The following is a 24,197-nucleotide window of genomic DNA, read 5'->3' as shown; positions in this document are numbered from 1 at the left end:
GAGATGGTAAATACTTACTAAATGCATATTAATTGATTATAATAAGTTCAGTCAAATTTGAGATGAAATAATCATACCTGAATTATTAATTATTGAAGAAATATACCCAACTATGATGAATGCAGTTCCTCTCAACAGTTCAGTGATTGACGACAACTATGAGGGACCTCTTATGGAAAATCAGAGATAGAACTATGAAGATTGAATGTAGAGCCAAGCATTCTAAGTTCAGCTTTTAAAACTTCTCTATTTTTCATTCTTTGTCATGTTTTACCCATTAGTTCTAATTCCTCTTTCACAATATGGTAAATATTGAAATATATAAAACATGATTCTATGTATATGATTTTTAGGAGATTGCTTCTATGGGGGCGGATGGTAAAAATATTGTGGAAATCATAAACTTGCAAATGAATGAACGTTATAAACTACCTTTCCATGTAATTGGAAAAAGTAAATTAAATAAAAAATATATCTGTGATTTATAATATCTCTTCAATAAAATGAAAAAGATAAAAATGATTTTTTTCTTTTGAAGAGGGATAATTTAATCATTTTATTCCTTATTTCAATTTTTTAAATTGTATTGCCACATGGGAGGAAAAACAAGAATATTTTGCATATAATTCACCTACAAAGTCACAAGTATAATTACCTGGAATGTTTTTAACCTTCCCTTTTTTCATTCCCTAGTGGTTATAAAAGAATTATTTTTTTACTTAAGTAGTAAGCACCCACCATATTTATTTGTCCAAAGTTTTGTTGACCATTTAGTTTGTATTCATTTAATTAGATCTGATTTTTTTTAAATCATCCTTCTTAAAGTCTAACAACTTTTAAGGGACAATTCAAGCAAGAATGCTAAAATTTGTTATTTTTTTAGGGTTGTTTTTTTTTTTTTTGGCAAGGCAAATGGGGTTAAGTGGCTTGCCCAAGCTAGGTAATTACTAAGTGTCTGAGGCCAGATTTGAACTCAGGTACTCCTGACTCCAGGGTCAGTGACTCTCCACTACACCACTCAGCCACCCCCAAGATTTGCTATTTTTAATAATTAAATAACATTTTATTTGATTCATTCATCACAATTTGAATGAAGGGGCATTTAGGTCATTTATAATTTTTTCCTATTCCCAAATATCATTTTGTGCTTATTTTTATAAAATTATATCTCTTGTTGCTGTTAATAACCTCCTTGGGATATGAACCCAAAAGTAGGATCATTAGTTCAGAGATATATTTTTCCAACTTTCCTTAAATAATTCTAAATTTCTTTCTAAAATGCTCATTCCAATTCACAGCTTTGCTAGGAATGATTTAGCATTCTTTTTATTTTTCCCTAAAGAACCTTAACATTTACTACTATCATATCTTATCCCCTTTAGCAATTTCTTAGTATGAGATAGTACCTTGAAGTTGTGTTAATGAATTTCTCAAATTAGCATTGCTTTGGACCATTTTAGGAGGCTGATTATAATTTTTTTTAGAAATTAAAATTACTAATATTCATCACACTCAGACAATAATAGATTTTTGGCTATTTGTTAAATGATTCTTAGCCTTGAAGATCTGTGACAGTACTTTCACAAATTTTTTATGTAGCAAATTTTATTTAAAAACTTAATTAGGTGTCTTACCAATGCCAAGGAGGCAAAGTGAGATAGGAACTAGATGAAGTCCTCTCAAATTTTCCTCCAAAAACTTAAAAATTGGTCTAGGAACAGGGAAACAGTGTTACAAGACAGGATAGAACTATCTTACAAGAGGAGTGTTATGGGATCGGGGTTCAAGAGGAGTTAAAGAAGTATTAGCAGCAGCAGAAGCCAGCCAGCCTAACATCTAGGGACTGCAACAAGATGCAGACTCTTGGACAATGCACCATCAAGATCCTGCTTTCCTGCAAACCAGCAGTCATGTAGGTAAGTGAGTAGTCTGTATCACTATCAAAACTCAAATTCTTTTTAAAAAATAATTAATTAATTTATATTCATTCATTCATTTGTTTATTTATTTGTTTGTTTGTTTATTACATCCAAAAAGGCCTTCATTCTATTGCTGGCATTTAAAATCTTTCCTAGGGACAATTCAACATCCTTGAGGGCCTACTAGCTGAGACACCTTATTTCCATAGCAGGACATCAGAAGGGCCCCAAACCTGGAGCAGATCAGGAAACATATATCTACCTCTGGGGCTAGCTACCAGAAAGACACTGTTACCATAGCAACCTAGTAGCAATGCTCCACCCCTGAAATAGGTTAGCAGTTTAACCCCATACCCCTGGAAGACTAATAAGGAGACCCCCCACAACCCAATGAAAATCAACATTAAGAATCAAAGTTCCTGGCTCCGCCAAGATGGAGACAAGAAAGGATCGGGTCTTAGGAGCTCTCTGATAAAACTCATAAACTAAGGACTCTAACTAAACTTTTGAGAGACAGAACTCACAAAGGGACCCAGTGAGGCAGTTCTCCTACTCAAGGTAACCTGGAAAAGAGCAGAAAGGCTCCCGGAGGGGCGGCCCGCCAGAGCCAAAGAACTTCAGCCTCCCGGAGGCTGCCCCAGGGCGCTGGGAGCCATGGTTCACAGCAGCGGGGGAGTGTCCTGAACTGTGTCCTGGGGAGCACTGGCAGAAATTGGGGGAACCTCTGCCAGAGCAAGCATGTGAAGCCCAGCCCTCAGGGCACACAGGGAGCAGTGTGGACACTGCATTCCAGATCCAGGAAACAGAAGCAGGCAGAGACAGTAAGCAGGAGCCCCCAGGGCATGAGCCCATTGATCTTAGGGAGGGGAGTGAAGAGAGACTGCTGAGCTCTGCCCCTGGAACAGGACTCTGGGGCTCTGACCACATTCATATCCTGATTGCAGTCTAGAACCCCCCCATAGAACAGCAGCCCCCCCCCACCTCAGCCCCATGGAAGAGGGAGGTGCTTATGGTCATTCACAGACCAGGAGGGAAGACAGGGGCTCACACACTGAGACCCTTGTGGGAGTGTCCCAAAAGCTCAGGAAGCACCCCAAAAACAGGCTTAGGCTGAGAAAATGAGCAAGCAGAGAATAAAAGGAACAACATTGAGAAATACATTATCTATGATCCCAAGAAGGATCAATATACTCAGTCTGAAGATGAGGAAGCATAAGCTTCTGCATATAAAGACTCCAAGAAAAATAGAAATTGGGCTCAGGCTATGACAGAGCTCAAAAAAGACTTTGAAAATCAAATGAGGGAGTTAAAAGAAAAACTGGGAAAAAAAGGAGAGAGATGCAGGAAAAACATGAAAATGAAGTCAGCAACTTAGTCAAGGTAATCCAAAAAAATGCTGAAAAAAATAGCATGCTTAAAACCAGCTTAGGTCAAATGGATAAAACAGTTCAAAAAATTATTGAGGAGAAGAATGCTTTAAAAAGCAGATAGAAAAAGAGATAAGAAAACTCTCTGGGGAGAACAAATCTTTCAGACAAAGAATAGAAATCAGGGAGATTGATGAATTTACCAGAAATCAGGAATCAAAACTTCAAAACAAAAAAAATGAAAAATTAGAAGAAAATGTGAAATATCTCATTGAAAAAACAACTGATATGGAAAACAGACTTAGGAAAGATAATTTAAAAATTATTGGAATACCTGAAAGTCATGATCAGAAGAGCCTTGACATCATTTTCAAAGAATTACTACAGGAAAATTGCCCTGATATTCTAGAAGCAGAGGGCAAAATAGAAATGGAGAGAATCCACCTATCCCCCGAGAAAGATATCCCAAAAAAACAACCCCTAGGAATATTATAGCCAATTTCCAGAGTTCCCAAGTCAAAGAGAAAATATTACAAGCAGCCAGAAGGACACAATTCAAATACCATGGACCTGCAGTCAGGATCACACAGGACTTAGCAGCAGCTACATTGGAAGCTTGTAGGGCTTGGAATTTAATATACTGGAAGGCAAAAAGCTTAGAATGCAACCAAGAATCAACTATCCAGCAAAAATGAATGTCCTCTTCCAGGGAAAAAAAGATGGACTTTCAATGAACCAGGGGAATTTCAAATGTTCCTGCTGGAATGGCCAGAGCTGAACAGAAGGTTTGATCTTCACATACAGGACTCAGGTGAAGCATAGAGATTGGAGGAGAGGGGGAAAATATGAGTGACTTGATGATGATGAACGGCATGTATTCCTGCATGGAAAAATGACACTGATAATACTCATATGAACCTTCTCAGTCAGGAGAGCAGGTAGAGGGAGCTTATATAGTTGAAGCACAGGAGAAAGCGGAATTCAAAGATAAAATATGGAGTAAAAATGGAGTCAATAGAAAAAAAGGGAAATGCAATGGGAGAAAGAAAAAGGAGAGGGGGAATAGGCCAAGATATTTCATATAATAAGATTTTTTTTTAATTACAATGAGCTATTACAATGGTATGGAATGGGGAAGGCAAGGGGGAATGAGGGAATCCTGGCTCTCATTAGAGGTGACTAGGAGAGGAAACAGCATATATACTCAATGGGGTATAGAAATCTGGAGTAAGAAGGGGAGGCAGGGGAAGAGGGGGTGATGTGAGTGATGGAGGAGAGGATGGACCACGGGGGAGAGTAGTCAGATATATCACATTCTCTTTTTTACTTCTTGCAAGAGGCTGGGATTGGATGGCCTGTCCGGGACCATAAGGTCAGGTGGATGCTGGGCCTAAGGGGTGGTATGGGGGCTCAATGCCTCTTGGCCCCAGGGCCAGGGATCCCTCTGCTGCACCACTCAGCTATGCTACAGCAGAGTCAAAGTGAAAGGAGAGAGAAAAATATAGTACATGGTAGTGGAAAAATATGAAAGGAGGGAGTTGCGATCAGCAATGTCAACAGTGGAAAAATATGGAAGTAACTTTTGCCATGGACTTATCATAAAGAATGTGAACCACTCATGAAAGTTTTTGGTGTTGGAACAAAGAATCAAGCACATTTATTATTATTATTATTATTATTATTTTTGAGGGGGTGCAGGGCAAATAGGGCTGGGTGTCCCACCTGTGGGTGGCATAGCAGGGTGATCGTTGGGTGGTTGGGTGTCTGAGGCCAGATTTGGACCCAGGTGCTTCTGGCTCAAGGGCCACCTTGCCGCCCCCTACTATTATTACTATGTTATTTTATTTTGGTTATTTTTTCTTTTTTGGTTTTCACAGAGCAATGAGGTTCAGGTGGCTTGCATGCCACACAGCAGGGTAATTGTTGGGTGTATGCGGCCGAATGTGGGTTTGGATGCTCATGACTCCAGGGCTGGTGCTCCGTCCACTGCGCCACCTGGCTATACCTACAATTATTACTATTATTTTTTTAATTTTAATTTTTTTTCTCTCCCCTTTATCACTCAAGTGAGTCTATATTTTTGGGGGGAGAGGGGGTATTTTGTTTACTCTTAAACAAGAATATTTTATTAATGTATAAAAAATTATATAAACTGAGAATAAAGAAATATTAAATAATAAAAAAGATCCAACTAAAAACTAAAGCTGGGGAAAAAAATGTATATATCCTCAGTGCTCCTTCCCCGGGATCCCTCCTTCATTTTTGGTGAAGATGATGGAAAGTAGTTTATTTCCTAACTCAGTCTGTGGATCTTTGTAATGTCCTCATTCCAGGCACACACTTCCCCTTCCTCACCTTTCCAGTTTCTTTTAATGCATTGTCTTCCATCAATTGTGAATTCCCTGAAGACATTGATTGTCTTCTACCTTTTTTCCTAATTCCAAATATATATGCTATATAAATATAGTATTTATTTATGGTATAAAAAAAAGAATCAAAGTTCCTTAGGAAAAGGCTTAGAATATCACAGAACCAATGCTGAGCCCTCATATAAAAATTAATTCACAGAAAAAGACAGTAAAGTAAAGAAGGAAATCAAAAAAGTAGTTGACTATACACAATAGAAAAGATCAAGACATAAACTTAGAACAGAAAAAACATTTTCACAAAGCTACATGTGAAGCAAAGAAAAATGTAATTTGGTTTTAGGATCAAAAATAAATGCTGAAATAGCTCAAAAACTTTTGATTTTCCTTTTATGATTTTTGTTTCATTATTCATTTTCTCAATTAAATATAAAGATAGTTTTCAAAGTTCATTTTTTGTAAGATTTTCAGTTTCATATATTTTTCTTTCCTCTCTTCCCATTCCCTCCACTTGAGAGTATTTTGTACAATTTCATACATATTTTCATATTGTGAAAAAAACAGATAAGAATAAAAACAAAGCATGGGGGGAAGAACAAAATAAATTGAAAAAAATTGAAAATGGTTCACTTTGCATCCAGGCTTCATAGTTTTTTTGTGTTTTTTTGTTTGTTTCTGTTTCCCCCACACACAGATGTCAATGCCAGCACCATTACAAGTCTTTCAAAACTCTACTTGATCAATGTTCTGCTGAGAGATCAGCCTCTCATAGTTACCCATTTCACAGTGTTGCAGTTAATGTGCATAATGTTCTCTTAGTTCTCCATTATAAGTTCATGAAAGTCTTTCCAGGCTTTTCTGAAGATTGTCTCCATCACATTCATATATCATAGTTTGTTGAGTCATGGATGGATATCCCTCAATTTCCACTTATTTGCAACTATGAAATAATCTGCTATGACTATTTTTGTTCATGTAAGTCTGTTTTCCCTTTTTTATGAACATTTTGGAATAACCACCTAATGGTGCTATTGCTGGATCGAAGAGTATGCAGATTTGTTCCCTCTTGAGCATAGCTCCAAATTCCTCTCCAGAATGGTTTGATAGTTCATATCTTCACCAACAATACATTAGTATCCCAGTTTTCTCATATGCTTTTCAGCATTGATCATTTTCATTTTTTTAGAAAATATTTTAATAGACCAATTAGAATACTAGAAGAAAAATAGGAGGAACACAAATGATATAAGAGAATCATGAAATATGGGTGGACTTCAGAAATGCCTAGAAAGAAATACATGAACTGTTGTTTAGTGAAGTGAATGGGACCTGTAGAACATTGTACACAATGATGACAGGGTGATGGGATGATCAACTGTGATATACTTACCTCTCCTCATTAGTACAATGATCAAAGGGACTTGTGATGGGGAATGCAATCCACACTCAGACAAAAAACTAGGGAATCTGAATGCAGAGCAAAGCATGCTATCTATTACTTTAAAAATCATTTAAGGCAATGGGGGTTAGGTGACTTTCCCAAGGTCACACAGCTACGTAATTACTTTGTGCTTGAGTCTCAATTCGAACTCAGGTCCTCCTGACTCCAGGACCAGTAATCTAGACACTGTACCACCTAGCTGCCCTTCTATCTTCTACTTTTAAAATTTGTTTTATGCTTTGTACATTTTCCCTCTAGTGTTTTTCCCCTTTTGTTCTTAATGTACTTTAATGATATGACTATTATAGAAATAAGTTTAGAATGGCTACACATGTAAAATACTTGACTTTCCAATAAGTTAAAACTCTCTATGTCCCCACCTGGAAGAAAGAAACTCATAACTCTCAAAAACTGAAACTCTATGAGAGAGAATAAACTTAGCCGGAAATAATGGACACTCATGAGTTAACTTTACCTTAAATTTTACCTTTTCATGTGTCTCTTGAGTCTCCTGTTTAGAGTCCAAAGTTTCTATTTAGCTTTGGTCTTTTCAACAGGAAAAGTTGGAAGTCTCTTATTTCATTAAACATCCATCTTTTCCACTGGAAGAGAAGAATTAGTTTTGTGGAATAATGAGTTCTTCGGTGTATTCCAAACTCCCTTCAGAATATCTCTTCAGAATATCTCATTCCAGGCCCTCGGATGCCTTAATTTTAGAGGGCAGGCCCCAGGAAGTGATATTCACATAACCTTGGTGATCTTCTTCATCCCATTGACTAACCAGTGAACCCTAACCTAGGATAATCTGTGACTACGGGGGGTGGTTGTAAAAGGTTTCTTTGATAGAGAAGTATGCAAATTTCTAAGAACAAATATTGTAAATTTACCCAGGAAATTGTGAAACTGGGTCTCCTTTAGCCCGTCATACCTGAGATAATTTTTTGCTATAAAAAGTCTGAGTTTCCAAATATAAAGTTGGTACATTTTCACTTCCCAACCTTTCATGTTTGGGTATATTTTTTCTACGTGACCTGACTCTCTGGAATTCACATCCAGACCCATATCAGAGCTATTGTGGGGAATACCTTAATGTTGAAGCAGCAAGCTCCTGTGTAATCCTTACTATGGCTCCTTGGTATTTGAATTGTTTCTTTCTGGCTGCTTGTAGGATTTCCTCTTTTATCTGAGAGTTCTGGAATTTGGCCACAGCATTCCTTGGTGTTTTTCCTTTTTTGATCTCCTTCTGGAGTGGATCAATGCATTCTTTCAATATTGATTTTGCTCTCTGGTTCCATGATATCAGGGTAGTTTTCCATCAGTAAATCCTATAATATTGAGTTCAGGCTTTTTTTTTTCTTTTCAATGTTTTCCAGAAGCCCTATGATTCTTAAATTGTCTCTTCTGGATCTATTCTCGAGGTCAGTGACTTTGCTGAACATGTATTTTACATTTTATTTTATTTTTGGTCTATTTTTTGGTTTTGTTTAACAGATTCTTATTGTCTCATAAAGTTATTAGTTCCCACAAATTCCACTTTTTTTAGAGAAGAATTTTCTTCATTTACCTTGGGCAACTCCTTTTCAAATTGGTGAATTCTGTTGTTGAAGGAGTTTTCCATTTGCCCAATTGAGGAATTGGAGAATTATTTTATTTTTTCATTTGTTTAATTGTCTTTACTAAGGATTTTTTTTTCTTGTTGCAAGGTATTAATTTTCCCTTGAGTTTTTCCCAATTTTTCCATTGGATTTTAAAACTCCTTCCTGATCTCTTCTAAGAAGTCTTTCTGGGCTGGAGACCAAATCATATTCTCCTCAGAAGTTCTGGCTTTCGCTGACTTAGGGTCTTGGCTTCAAAGTAGCTGTAAATGAGCCCACTTTTCTCCTGGCCTGTCTTCATTTTCCTAAGATCTTTTGTTGGGGAGCTGCAGGTTCACAGAGGTTTAGTGTAGGGATCCTTATAGACTTTGCTCACAGGCTGAAGTAATTCCACGTGGACTGGCCACTAGGGGAGTGCTAGAGGCTTTCTCTGGAGTGTCTGTGACATTGATTTGCAGTCCACTCCCTAGTCCTGGGGAGGTGGCTGAGGAGCAGGAGTTCTGAATTATCCTTGGACAGTGTGGGCTATTATTCACTCAGGAATGGGTTGGGGGTGGGGAGGTTGTTACTGTGTTTGTTCTGGGAAAAGTCCCTTTTTCCCACAACGATAGGAGGAGGATCAGCTGGTAACATGGAGACACCACTGAAAGTGCAGGCATTGGCCCTGGTCTTAGAGCCAGCACAACTGACCAGATTAATATCTAGCTGCCTCACCGGAAATCCCCTCCTGCTGCAGGATCTTCCTGCCTGCTCACTGAACCAAGGCTTCCCTGTCTGCTCTCAGGTTAGGCCAGGCTCACCCCACTGTCCCTGCCTTGGCTCCCTGCTCTCTCTCCCTGGCTACCCCACGCTCCCCCAAGACAGATCTTGTTGGTTCATGTTCTTTTTTTGCTCTTTCTGGATTTCATGGACCTGAATTCTGTTAAGAGGCTTGATTCGTCTTAATTCCAAGGGGAAGCCAGGTGACCTTAGCACAGTGCCTAGCTTTTCTCCACCATCTTTGTCTGGAAGTAAAAAGACCACCATTCAATAAAAATGGTTTGGGAGGAAAATTCTCATAACTCTTGAGTACTGTGAATCTATTAGCAGGAGTATACTTAGCCTGAGGTATGTACATAAAGTGGTTTTGAAGAATAATTTTAAAAATACAACATTTAAAAAGAAAGGGAGAAATGATGTTAAGATGGCATAGTAAAGACAGGGACTTGTCCCAACTCTACCTGCAACCCACTCCAAATACCCTTAACTAATGTCTCTATCCAAATTCTAGAATGGCAGAACTAATAAAAATAGAGAGTGGGGCAAAACTGCCCCAATTATCTAGGAAAAGACCAGGTGCTGCCTGACTAAGTAGCAGGAGTGATGATTTCCAGACTGCTTAGACTAGAGATTTCCATGGACAGCTTGGAAAGGTCAGCAGGTAACATCTGCTGCACCAGGGCCAGGATAGGCCTCAGTAGCACAAATGCAACCTCCATGTATGAGGAGCAGACGTGAGAGACACTGCCAGTTCTCTCAGCCCACAAATAGTAAGGGGGTTGGGGGAGATTTCAGAGGTCTCTTTACTCCCATCTCAGGACTCTGATTCTTTTCCTGTATTCAGATCTGGCTTGTAATTCAGGGCTCCAATTTTAGGAATAGGAGTAGAAACAGAACAGAGTTTTCTGACTACTCTCCAGGACAGACACAAGTGCTTGTGGTCCCCCCCGCCAGATGAAAACACAGAAAAGGGAAATAGTTATAGCCTCTCATAAGACCTTAGAGGAAATGAAAAACAGGTCCGTGGAAATATCTCTGAAAACAGCTGGAAAAACTCTCAAAAGATTAGGATAGTGTGTCCTCCACTCTAGGAGAAGAGCCCCACTTTAGAAAAGAGATAAATCAAGTCATAAGGTGGGAACACGAGCAAACCACAGAAGGAAAATAGAGTCCAAATGTAGACAATTACATTGATCATATAGAAAATCAAACATAGACTCAGAATAAGGCAAAGAATTCAAACTTCTGCATCCAAAGCTCCCATGAAAAATATGCATTGGTCTTAGGCCATTGAAGGGACCAAAAACAATTTGAATATCAAGTAAAGGAGGTAAAGGAAAAAATTGAGAAGAACTTTGAGAGTAATGATGGAAAAATCATGAAAAATGGGATTAAAGTATGAGAAAAAAGTAGGCCTAGGGATGGGGAGGGGGCACAAATAGTTCAAAAAATGATTTAGCTTTGCATGATGCTTTGGCTCATGAGGAGGACTATGTGTCTTTGGAGGACACTTGAAAAGGGGATAAGGTAAAAAAATGATTATAATTATAATTTGATAATAATTTGAGACAATGGTGCTTATCAGTGTTGATACATTGCTAACAAAATGAGTTTATCAAGTAATCAAATAATCAAATTGTGATTGATGGTACATGATTAATTGTACTAGACAATAAATACCATGAAGTGAAGAGGCACAAATATTTATAATATTAGATGGAAAGAAGGGTGGTGGCGCAGGGGATAGAGCACTGGCCCTGGATTCAGTTCAAATCTGGTCTCAGACACTTAATAATTACCTAGCTGGGTGGCCTTGGGCAAGCCACTTAACCCTATCGCCTTGACAAAATCCCTACTAAAAAGAAAGAAGGGAGAGTATGAACACTGAGTAAATTATATTCAAAATATTTAACCCAGAGAGGGAATAAGATGGACATCTTTTGCTCTGAAAGAGTATGATCAATTTTATTGGATAGTTGATCCTTTCTTGCATTCCAAGGTCCTTTGCCCCTTAGAATATCATATTTGGGGCGGTTAGGTGGTGTAGTGGATAAAGCACCGGCCCTGGAGTCAAGAGTACCTGGGTTCAAATCTGATCTCAGACACTTAATAATTACCTAGCTGTGTGGCCTTGGGCAAGCCACTTAATGCAGTTTGCCTTGCAAAAACCTAAAAAATATATATATATATATATATATATATATATATATATATATCATATTTGAGCCCATCTGATCTTTTTTTTGAGTAGCATCTTTATTTTTTATCTATATGCACATGTATATTTTTAAGTTACAAAATTTACTTCCACCCTCCATTCCCAGCCCCCCTCCCCTCAGTGATGAACAGTCAAGTTAGCATTGTATATACACATTTCTGTTAAATGTGTTTACAGATTAGTCATTTTTGTTATGAGAAGTTAGGATTAGCGGAAAGAGATGTACAAGAGATAAGTTTTATAAAATGTTCTTCAGATTTTGAAGGGGTTTTTGTTTTGTTTTATTTTGTTTTGTTTTTCTTCCTCTGGATTGGGAGAGTATTGTTCATAGCCAGTCTAATAGGGTTGCCTTAGCTTTGAACAGCTGAGAGGAACTGCTTCCATCAATGTTGATCAGCTCTCAATATTGTTATGAATGGATACACTATTCTCTTGGTTCTGCTCGTTTTTCCCAGAATCAGTTTGTGTTACTCATTCCATGCTTCTCTAGAGTTCAATCATCTATTATTTCTTATACAACAATAACATTTCATAGTTTTCATGTACCACAACTTGTTTAACCATTCCCCAGTTGATGGACATTTTCTCCATTTCCAGTTCCTTACCACTACAAAAAGATCTACTATGAATAATTTCTAATATGTGAGGCTTTCCCCATTTTTTATACTTTCATCTGGATATAAATCTAGAATTGGAATTGCTAGGTCAAGGGGGATGAACAGATTTATGTTTTTTATTTGTTTTTATTTTTTGTAGACTTTTTTTTGCAAGGCAAATGGGGTTAAGTGGCTTGCCCAAGGCCACACAACTAGATAATTATTAACTGACTAAGGCCACATTTGAACTCAGGTACTCCTGACTCCGGGGCTGGTGCTCTATCCACTGTGTCATCTAGCTGCCCCTATGAATAGTTTTATTGTTCTTTGGGTAGAGTTCCATATGGCTCTCCAGAATAGTAGAATCCATTCACAAATCCACCAGCAATACATCAATGTCCCAGTCCTCTACAGCATCTCCAACATTGATAATTTTCCCTTTTTTCTCATGTTGGTCAATCTGATATGTGTGGTAATATCTCATTGTTGTTTTAATTTGAATTTCTCTTATTAATAATAATTTGAAGCATTATTAAAGTGATTATATATATAGCTTTAATTTCTTCATTTGAAAATTGTCTATTCATATTCTTTGACCATTTATCAATTGGGGAATTGTTTAGTCCCCATCTGGACTCCCTCAATCTTCCCCAGGCAAGCATTGAATGGGTGGGAAACCAGGAAGACAAGGATGGCAAGTTCTCCTTGGTTTCCACGTATTTCATGGTCTCCATTTATTGAACCAAATACAAGTGCTTAAATACTTTCCTAGTACCTAACCCACTCCCACTCCTGTGGCAAATAGTAAGATAAGTCTCTGGTGCTCAAGGATACCAGTTGATGTTAGTTTACAATGCTCCCACACAGTCTCTAATAGGGAATGACTTGTAATCTTATAAATTTGATGCAATTCTCTATATATTTTAGAAATGAGACCTTTATTCAAACTATTAATTATGAAGATTTTTTCACAGCTTTTGGATTTCCTTCTGATTTTGGCAGCATTGATTTTATTGATGAAAAAACCTTTTTAATTTAATATAGTCAAAAATCATTCATTTTTCAGTGTATAAAGTACTCTAATTCTTGTTTGGTCATAAATGTATTCCCTTTCCATAGCTCTGATATATAGTGTACTTCTTGGTCTATTAATTTATTTATGATGTTGCATTTTCTGTTTAAATCTCATACCAATTTTGACCATATTCTAGAATAGGCTGTGAGATCTGGGCTGATGCCTAGTTTTTGCCATACTATTTTCCAGTTTTCCCAACAATTTTTGGTCAAATGGTAAGTTATTATCACAGAAACTGATGTCTTTGCTTTTGCCCAACAGTAGATTGCTGTAGTCATTTACTGCAGTTTCTTTTGAATCTATTCCAATACACTGATTCATTACTCTTTTTCTTAACCACTATCAGGCAGTTTCATAATATAGTTTTTTTAGTATAGTTATGGTATAGTTTTTAGATATGGTAGAGATAGGACACCTTCCTTTACATTTTTATCAGTTTCCTTGCTATTCTTGACCTTTTTTCTGCTCCAGATGAATTTTGCTAGTATTGTCCTCTGATATGTCAGTATTGAAGCTTCTATGTCTTTGTATTCCTAACTGTGTCTCTGTGGTATTTAAAATACTTCTTTCTGACTGCCTGTAGAATTTTCTACTTAATCTTATAATTCATTGCACTATTCCTTATGATTTATTCTAGATGTAGGCCTAGAATTGGAATTGCTGGGTCAAAGGGAATGAATATTTTGGAATCCCTTTTCATGGGTGATTGGTAAATTCTTTTAACAAAAATTTTGGATTATTAGGGTAGCTTTCCTTGACTTTTTTTTAGCTTTTTTCTTTGCAAGGCAAACATGGTTAAGTGGCTTGCCAAAGGCCACACAGCTAGGTAATTTTTAAGTGTCTGAAGCTCGATTTCAACTCAGGTACTCCTGCCTCCAGGACTGGTGCTACATCCACTGTGCCACCTAGCCGCCCCTTCCTTGACTTCTTAAAAAGATATAGTACAGGATTTTTTATCATTATTTTCAGGTAGTCCAAAAACTTCTCAAATTCTAATTCCTAGATATATTTCCCAAGTGAGTTTTTATTCCAATATGTTAGTTTACAGTTTCTTATATTTGTCTTTTTTTTATAATTTTGCTTTACTAATTCTTCTTGTCTCATGGAATCATTAGCCTCTGCTAGTCCCAATCTATTCTTCAAGTAATTCTTTTATTCAGTCACCATTTTCATCTACCTTTCAATTTGATCCATTTTACTTTTTCATTTCTCTGGCCTTATTAATTTTGTGTTTCTTAATCATCACTATTCCAAGGGTTTTGTGTCAGGGGACGGGTCTGCTCACAGACCTTTGCAATTGAGAACCCATTCCTCAGGTTGAAGTGATGCCCACTCATTTGGGGAATGGTTAAACAAGTTATGATGTGAGTCTTTTGGGATACTATTGTTCTAAAAGAAACTATAAATGACTAATAACACAAATGCCTATATACAATATGAACCTGACTGTTCACTGCTGAGGGGATGAAGAGAGGGTGGAAGGAAATATTGTAACTTAAAAATATACATATGCATATGGATTAATGTTGAAAAACTTTCATAACATGTATTTGAAAAAATAAATTATCAATAAAATAATAAGGAATTCCTCAGTACTGATTCCATCCATTAAGAACACCAGTGTCTTGTTGTCTGTACTATCTGATTATTGAAGCATCTTCCCACTCCTTGGTCAAACCCATTGGGAAAAGGAACAATATCTGGACATTGTTGTTTGGGACATTTACCCCTGAAAGCCAGTAGTTTGCTCATTGGTGTAGGTCTTATGGGTTGAGAATACTAGCAGCTTGCTCTATGGGTTGTGTCATCCAGTCCAGCCTCACCAGTTGAACTGGGATCTTGGGCACTGGCATTAGAGAATGCCCCCTTGCTTGTTCTTCCATTAAACCCATGAAGTTCAAACTCCAAGGATCTCTCCTCCCAAAAGCAGGAACTTCTGCAGAGTCCATGTCTTGCTCCACCATTCTTGTGTATGTTTTCTGTTCCCTGCTATGTGTACCCTAATGCTCCCACCATGGTAGGCCTTTCTGGAAGATATATCTCTGTTTTTTGTGGATATTGTAATTCTGAGATGTTTTGAGAGGTTTGATTAATGTTATTTATGAGGCAAACCTGCCTGGGAGAGCTTAAGAAAGAACTGATTTATCTCTGCCATCTTGACCAGAAGTCCTGTGACAATATCTTATAGGAAATTATGATTGAAAACTACTCCAATATCCTAGAATAATGAAGCACAATAGTCTTTGACATATTCCATTGGTTACACTCAGAAAGAGATCCCCAAAATAAAAACAGCAAGAATATTATAGCCAAATTCCTACATTCTGAGCTAAAGGAGAAATTAGGTAAATTGTGAAAAAAGAAGCAGCTTATATACCAAGAATCTATTGTCAGAATTGTACAAGGTCTATCATCTTCAAAATTGAAACAACAGAGGATATGGAATATGATAATAAGGAAATGGAGCTTGTATTACCATAAGAAAACATATATCCTGAAAAATTCAGCATATTCTTTCAGGACAAAGATGGACTTTCATTGAAAGTTTTTCAAACTTATCTGATTAAAAAACCAGAATAGTACAGAAAATTTAATCTTCAAATACAAGACTCACGATTTCTATAAAAATGCAAATCAAATGAAAAGATATTGCTCAATAATATTAAACTGTCTAAATCCCTACCTGGGAAAGCAATGTTTGAAACACTTAAGAATTGAACTGCTCTGAGCTCAACTGAAAGGAGCACAGCTAGGCAAAGGAGGTGTATACAGATTAACCATGATACAATGGCACTTTATCTAATGGGGCTGTATTTTTATTGGGACAGTTAAAAGAAATGCAATCAGACAGAAGATTTGGGCATATTTTGATGTTTTTGTGACAAAGCTTATGACTTTTGAGAATTGTACTTTGATCAAGACAATTGAAAGGAGTATACTTTGACAGGGGCTATGGGTAGAAGAGAGGAATTAAACAAGACATGGAAAAAGGGATAGACTGTGAGATGAATATGGAGGAATTGGTTAACATAATATGAAAGTACAAAAAGGACAAATAATAAAGAGACAGAAGGGAACAAGTGAATACTGAGGAAATCTTACTTTCCACAGATTCAGCTCAAAGAGAGAATAACATTTATTCTCTATTGTATTGAGAAATTTATCCTTTGAGTGAAAAGTAAGAGGGGAAAGAAAAAAGGGAAGATTGAGGAAAGCAGCAGATAGAAGAAATTCTTTGGTGAATAGGGTTTAGGGAAAAGGAGAAAGAAAAGGAGGAATAAGGGAAGACAGTATACAGAATTATGGAATTAATAATCATAACTATAAATGGAAATGTGATGAACAGTTCCAGAAAACAAAGTGCAATGCAAAGTGGATTAAAAATAAGAATCTTATAATTTGTTACTTACAAGAAACACATTTGAAGCAGAGAGAGTCAAAAAGGTAAAGGTAAAAGACTGGAGCAGAATTTGTTATGCTTCAGATGAAATAAAAATTACAGAGGTAGCAATCCTGATCTCAGTCAATGCAAAAGCAAAATCTGATCTAATTAAAAATGTTAAGGGAAGAAACTACATCTTGCTAAAATGTCAATAGGCAGTGAAATCATTTCAATATTAAACACCTGTACACAGAAGAGTAGAGCATTCAGATTCTTAGAGGAAAAAGCTAAATAAGGTAAAAATAGACATAGACAGCAAAAAATATTAGTGGTGAATGCCAGCCTCCCTCTCTCTAAATTAGATAACGGGGAAGCAATTTTTATAACCAGCATTTCTGATAAATGATTCCATTCTAAAGTACATGCAGAAAAGAGTCAGCTTTTTAGTAGAACTCTCCAGTTGGGAAATTTCCAATGGATATGAACAGTCAGTTTTCAGATGAAGAAATTAAAGCTCTCTATTGATATAAAAATGTTCTAAATCACTCCTGATTAGAATAATGGAAATTAAAACTTTTCTGAAGTACCTCTTTACACCTTCACACCAAATTCGTCGATATGAAAAAAAGGAAAATGATCAATGCTAGAGGGGATGTGGGAAAATTGGAGAACTAATGCATTGTATGTGATTGATTTAATTGTGAATGATCTAATTTTTCTGGAGAGCAATTTGCAATTAGTCCCCAAAGCCAAAAGAAATAAGCTTTACCTTTGATACAGCAATACCACTATTAGTACTTTATCTCAAAGAGATCATACGAAGAGTAAAATAAAATAAAAATTCATGTACAAATATACTCATACCAGCTCTTTTTTTATGGTGGCAAAGAAATGGAAAATGAGGAGACAATCATCAACTGGAGAATGGTTGAACAGAATTTTGTATGTGACTGTGATGTAGTACCATTTTTCTGTAAGAAAAAATGAGTTGTCAGAATTCAGAAAAGCCCAGACGAATTTACATGAACTAATGCTGAGTGAAATCAGCAGTACCAGAAGAACATTATAACATTAACATTGCACTATGTTCAAATATGATGTGCTTGCTCTTCTCAGCAGTACAATGATCAAAGACAATTCTCAACGTCTAATGATGTAAAATATCCTGCATAGCCAGAGAAGGAACTATGCATTTTGAATATAGAACAAAGTGCACAATTCTCATTTTATAAAACTTTTATTTTTTCTTTCTCAGGTTTTTTCCCTTCGTTCTAATTCTTCTTTCAAACATTATGAATATGAAAATGTTTTATATGTGCAACTTATAGTAGATGTTTGGCTGCCAATGAGAAGGGATGGGGAAGGAAGGGTGCTATAAAAAATGGAACTAAAAGGCATGCAAAAATATGAATATTGAAAACTATATTTGTATATAATTGTAAAAATAAATAGGAAATTATGAAAATGATTTTTAATTGAAAAATATAAATTAAAACTGTTGAAAAATCTGTTTCAGTTTTCTGTTTTTTTTCTAATTTTAATTTCATTGATTTTGTTTGTAGAAAAACTATTTTATCTAATATAATCAAAACTTTCCATGTTGTATGTCATAATTTTCTCTATTACTTGTTTCATCTTGAATTCCTCTCAGTTTTAGATTAAACAGGTAAACAATCTTCTCTCATTGCTATAGGTAACATTTCTAGGGTAACATTGAATATTACTGGTGATAGCACATTTGCATTCATTTATTAAGCACCAACCATGATAAGTTTTGAAAATCAAAAGACCGTGATTTCATAATGAAGATAATGATATGTAAATCATAGTGCATATAATCACAGACCACATAAAAAATTGTCAGAAAATTAATTTACCTCATAAAAAGGCAAAAGCACTCTTGGTTTTTCAGTCAAATAATCCTCTAGTCTAAGAATTTCAGAGCTAGAAGGGAACTCTCTAATTCAACTGTTATACCAAAGAAGTCCCTATTTTTGTGACACCCAAAATATTGCTGTCCAGTCTCTGATTAAAGATGTTTATGAACAGAATCCACCATCTTTTGAGAGAATCCCTTCTAATTTTTGGACACTTTCAAGTCTGAGCAATAATTTAAATTGACCTCTCTGTGATTTTCTCCCATTGCTCATATCTCTTTTGACATAAATGAATATAGCTATAATGTTTATCTCATGTTCTTTTATTCAAGCTAAGCGATCTATATATTAAAATTCAAAACAATTGGAAAAAAAGGATTTTTTTTTGGAAGATGTGAAAATAGAAACTTTTTAGAAAATGAATAAAAATAAATAAATAACTGAACAAAGTAATTAGTAACAGAAAGAAAATTTTACATGCAAAATATGTCCCACATACACTTAATATACATCTACATTCACATATATTTGCATACATGCATGCATCTGTGTTTATGTGGAACAATTATATTGTTTACATGCATATGTGCAAATATAAGCATATATCTATATACATGTTTTATGCATATGTACATATATCCATATATTCATCTCATATCTCTAAGTATATAGCAATTTACTTATGCATATAGATACATACATATGTTATTCAACAAAATTATTGGAAAGTTGGCACATTCAAAGTTTAAAGGAATTGAGATTTACCATACAAACTCTCCAATCAACTATTAAAAATCCATAAGAAGCAAATATGATGATGGAAATCAAAGCAGGACAGATATAAACTCCTCTATTTAGTCCCCTCATACAGGAAATAGTTCATCAGAATCCAATAAATCCTCAACAAAAATGAGTTAGGGTAGTTAGAAAACAAGTTAAGCAAAGAGGTAAAAGTAGGATTAGATCAATGTTCAGAAAGCCCAAGATGAAGATACAGAAGGGAAAGAAGAGGGCAAGTTAGTATGTGGGAATTAAGACATCTGAAGCCTTATAGGAAGCTTGTTATCAGTACAATCAGCAGCAGATGAAAGTAGAGTCTGGTTTACTCAGCTGCTAAACAAAGAAGACAAAGAATGACTTAAGGGAAAAATCTAGATCAAACTACCAAGACACTGAGCCAATCTTAAGAAATCGTTCAGGTCAAATTAATCTTAGCTACTGCCTACAGACTCAAGAAGGACCTGATTAAATAGGACACCATTCAACAGTGTGCAGAAGCTGACTAAAATATGAAGCCAAAGTCCATAAACTGGGCACTGAGGTCAATGAAAAGAGAGGAACATCATAAACAGAAGGAAATATTGAAGGGATTCAGATAACTACAAACTTTATAATCTGAGTACATTATCATAGTAAGAAGAGGAAAGAAAATAAATAATGATAAAGCAATTGATAACTGGGAAACAAAAGAAATAACATTAATAGTTTAGAGAAGACTGGTAAATATTACCTAAGAATAAAAGTCCATGAAAATCAGAATGGACAAAACAGAAATCAGCGAGTCCACAAGAAAGCAAGTATTATTTCATAAAAATCAAAATATTCACAATAGATTTGAAGAAAATATGACATACAAATAAAAATAGCTGAGTTGACTAATAAATTTGAATATTTAATTTAAAAATCTGCATAGAGAAAGCACTCATCCAAATTCTCCTAATATTCTCTTTCTAATATCTGTAAAATTATGTCTCAGTTTAAATTCTGGAGTGGAAAAAGAAACGAAAATATCAGTGACAAATTCTTCCAAAAAGAGAAAGCCTGGAATGGGGACAGGGGTGGGGTGCGGAAGGTTATGTCAATAGAGGAAATATGTGACATGGAAGTGGAGATTGAGATGGAACCCACCTAGATTAAACACAAATGATGAAAGTAGGAGGTGGTGAGAAAAGCATCAGCAGCTTTAGAAGTTCTCAATCCAGAAAGATTAAAAGCCTCTGGCAACTGATACTGGACACAGGACAAGTTGCTGTTCAAAAAATTCATTGTCTATACATTCTTCAGGGCAGAATTTCAGAGAGGATCATTTTTAAGTAAGAAAAAAATGCGGATTCTAATGAAAAGTATCCCATTCAGTGAATACTGTGGAAGAGAATCACTGCTGTTCCCAAGGAAACAGAAACCCTGAGGAACAATATCAATTATAATCTCAAAAAAATCAGGGGTCCTTCAAGGAAAAGGACAAGAATGCAGGCTAGGAGAGCAGTGCCCAAGCCTCTCCCTAAATTACAAAACCATAACAGTGCCAAAATACTTCCAAACTCCCAAAAGTAGCTCTGAAAATAGCTTTGTAAAAGAACCTGATGCTTGTCCTTTTCACATCCCATGGGGACAAAGCCAAATTATAAAATAAAGTTCAAAATCAAGAAATAAGGTGGAAAACGAACAAAAACAGCAACAAAAGAAAGTGATCATAAATAACTAGTAATGTCATAGTAAAGATCAGGATTCAAACAAAATTGAATGTTGAAAATGATCTTTGCATATAATTGGAAAAATAAAGTCTTGATTGCTAATGATGGAAATGATATTTTTGCATATATTATTGGGAACTGGAGTAAGAAAATATGATTTATAATTTGTTTCTGTCATACTAGTTACATGATCATATACAAGTTTCTTAAACTCTCTGAGTCTTATTTGAGTAATTGGCAAAATGAGGATAATCACACCTAATAATCACAACTATGGTAGAATATAGTGAGATCTAAATTGTGTAATGTATAAAATGTACATTGAGAACTTTTGAAAATTATACATGTTTTAAATGGAGAAGCCGTAGAAGTTATTATAAAGATACATTGGAAATAAGGAAAACAAACAATGAAGTACTTTCTCAGGCACATGCATGCATAGATGAAATTAAATGAGAGTGCATTTAAGAACTGGCTTTTTGCAAAGAACCATGTCAAGTATAATAGATACAAAGAGAAAAATCAAGTCAGTCCCTTGTCTCAAAAAGTTCACATTCATTTAAGGGAGACAACACATAAAAAAGCTTTCAATTGTAAGTTAAGTGATTCATGAGTCTTAGGGGACTAATAATGCACTGACAATACACTATGGAATGCATGCATTTCAGTGGGATTTGGAATGAATAAAAATCAATTTTATAAGTAAAACTGTTTTGAATTAGCAAAGACTATGGAGATAAGAGATTTTCTCAATTTTCAGTAGCTGTGCTTGTTGAAGGGACAGGGAACTAGTGCAACTGCATATGCAGGTATCAGCTTGTATTTCCACACTGCTTCCCTGAAAGTTTTCTCTAGGATATAGAGCAAGGTTCATACTATCTCAAACCTGGAAAAGGAAGTTTTCCAAATGAGATATCTTTGTACCAATGAAATCATGAAAATAATTCAAAATAACAGCAAAAAAGTAAGTTATGGTTCTTCCCATTATAACCCCTACAAACATTAGAAAGTTACATAATATAATATAAAGCAGAAAACACACCTTTTTTATGAAAACACCTAAGGTTCACACACACACACATATGTGTGTGTATATATATACACACACACACACACATACACACACACACATATATATATATATATATATATATATATATATACACAAACAATTGAACAATGAGAAACTTTTTTTAAAATCTCAAGAAATAAAAACAAAGTTACTTCTGTTCCCTCAGGGCTTTCCTTCCTCCATTCTATCTCTTTATGTTTGTGTCTCTTTTCTTTTTGTTTTTATTGTGTCAGAAATTAATAACACCACGCATATTTAAGAAGCACTGTTATTGTTATGGAGTTAATATGTTAAGGCATCATGAATAGCTCAAAGACAATGTAGGTGAAGGCTAACGTAAGATTCTGTTTAATAGATACTAAAGTATTCCAGATAAAGATGCTAGAGCTTGAAAGCCCCTGTGATGATTTTCCAAGATGATCAGAGACAAAACTCGGATCAGCAGACTTCAGATCGGATGTGCTTTTGTACTGAAAAATACAAGTTCTTATTTCTTAGGTTCAAAGACAAAGTTATGAAATCAAATGCATTAAAAAACACTCTGATGCATTTTAATCTAATCTTAATTTGAAAATCAAATTCATTTCTTTAGTAGGATACTCTCTTTACAACAATAATTACAAAATTAATTTTATTCATTTTCCTGCCTACTACACTCATTGTATCTCTAGAAGTTGGTTTCTTCATGCAAGTAACTTCACTTTTTTTCTCAAGCTAAAGAGAATGAAACAATTTTCCAATAACTTGCTTAAACTTCAAAATAACTAATAAAACAAAATAAAAATCATCACTTTAAAAGAGAAAATATAACTCAAGTACTTTAGGGTTTTTTTTATTACTGTGTCATTTTTAATTCAGTCAGAATTTTATTCAATCCTTTGAGATCAATTTGTAGCTGTAAAATTGCAAGATTCCAAAGAAAGTGATTCTCTTTGTGGAAGAAAGATCCCTGCCTATTTAAAGAAATTTCGAAAATTGCCACAAATACTGATGGGTAGTACAAATAGATCATGTTGATAGAGACTTATAAGGCTAAATGCTTTTCTGCTAATAACATTGAGAGACAGTGTTAGAATCCCTATTCCTATTTTACAGATAAGTATCCTGAAAATATAAGAACAAAAAACACCAACAAACCCCCCAAAAACAAAAGAAAAATTATGATCAAAACCAGAACAGAAATATCTAGCTTTGAAGAGAGTACATTTTCTTTTTTTGGGGGGGAGGGGGAAGGACAATTTCTACCAAACATAATTTTTTCCGTACACTACTAGCTTTTCTTTTCTTCTTGTTGGTCTTTATTTTGTATGGGGTTTTGTTTTGTTTTGTTCTTAATTTAATTTTATTTTTTTACATATTTTTTGCAAGGCAAATGGGGTTAATTGGTTTGCCCTAGGCCACACAGCTAGGTAATTATTAAGTGTCTGAGATAGGATTTGAACCCAGGTACTCCTGACTCCAGGACCGGTGCTTTATCCACTACGCCACCTAGCTGCCCCTCTTAATTTTATTTTTATGGGTTTTTTTTTGGGGGGGGAGTAGAATTATGTTTGAAATCAACATCACAATGTCTTTAAATACATTAGTAAGTTGAAGATTAGAAAAATGTGAGTGATCCTGAAGCAGAATTATTTTGTATAATTTCCCTAATTTATAGGCATTTTTCCAGTTTAGTACTGAGAGAGATATAGATTGATAGATTAAGTTTCAATATTTGCTCTGAATTACAATGTTCCCAGAAGAAGTAGGATAAATGCGTGTTTGGGTACACGCAGACACACACACACTCAGATACACACGCACATACATACACATGTAAATATACACACAGCATATTTCAGCAGGAGTTTCTTAATAGATGATGGAAACTGCAACATCATGAAAACGGTTCAAAATTAATTGATACATGATATGATATTTATCCTTCATTCTCAAGGAAGACTGTCATCAGGGAGGTGATGCCATGACATATACATGAATTGGAATTGAATGAGAGGGTGCTGTTCTAGCACACCTGTCTCACTTTCCTCTTCAGAGACATCTAGGTTCAGTGGCC

The sequence above is a fragment of the Macrotis lagotis genome, chromosome 1 (assembly GCF_037893015.1).
Source record: "Macrotis lagotis isolate mMagLag1 chromosome 1, bilby.v1.9.chrom.fasta, whole genome shotgun sequence".
NCBI lineage: Eukaryota > Metazoa > Chordata > Mammalia > Peramelemorphia > Peramelidae > Macrotis > Macrotis lagotis.
Note: the sequence above shows the minus strand (reverse complement) of the source record.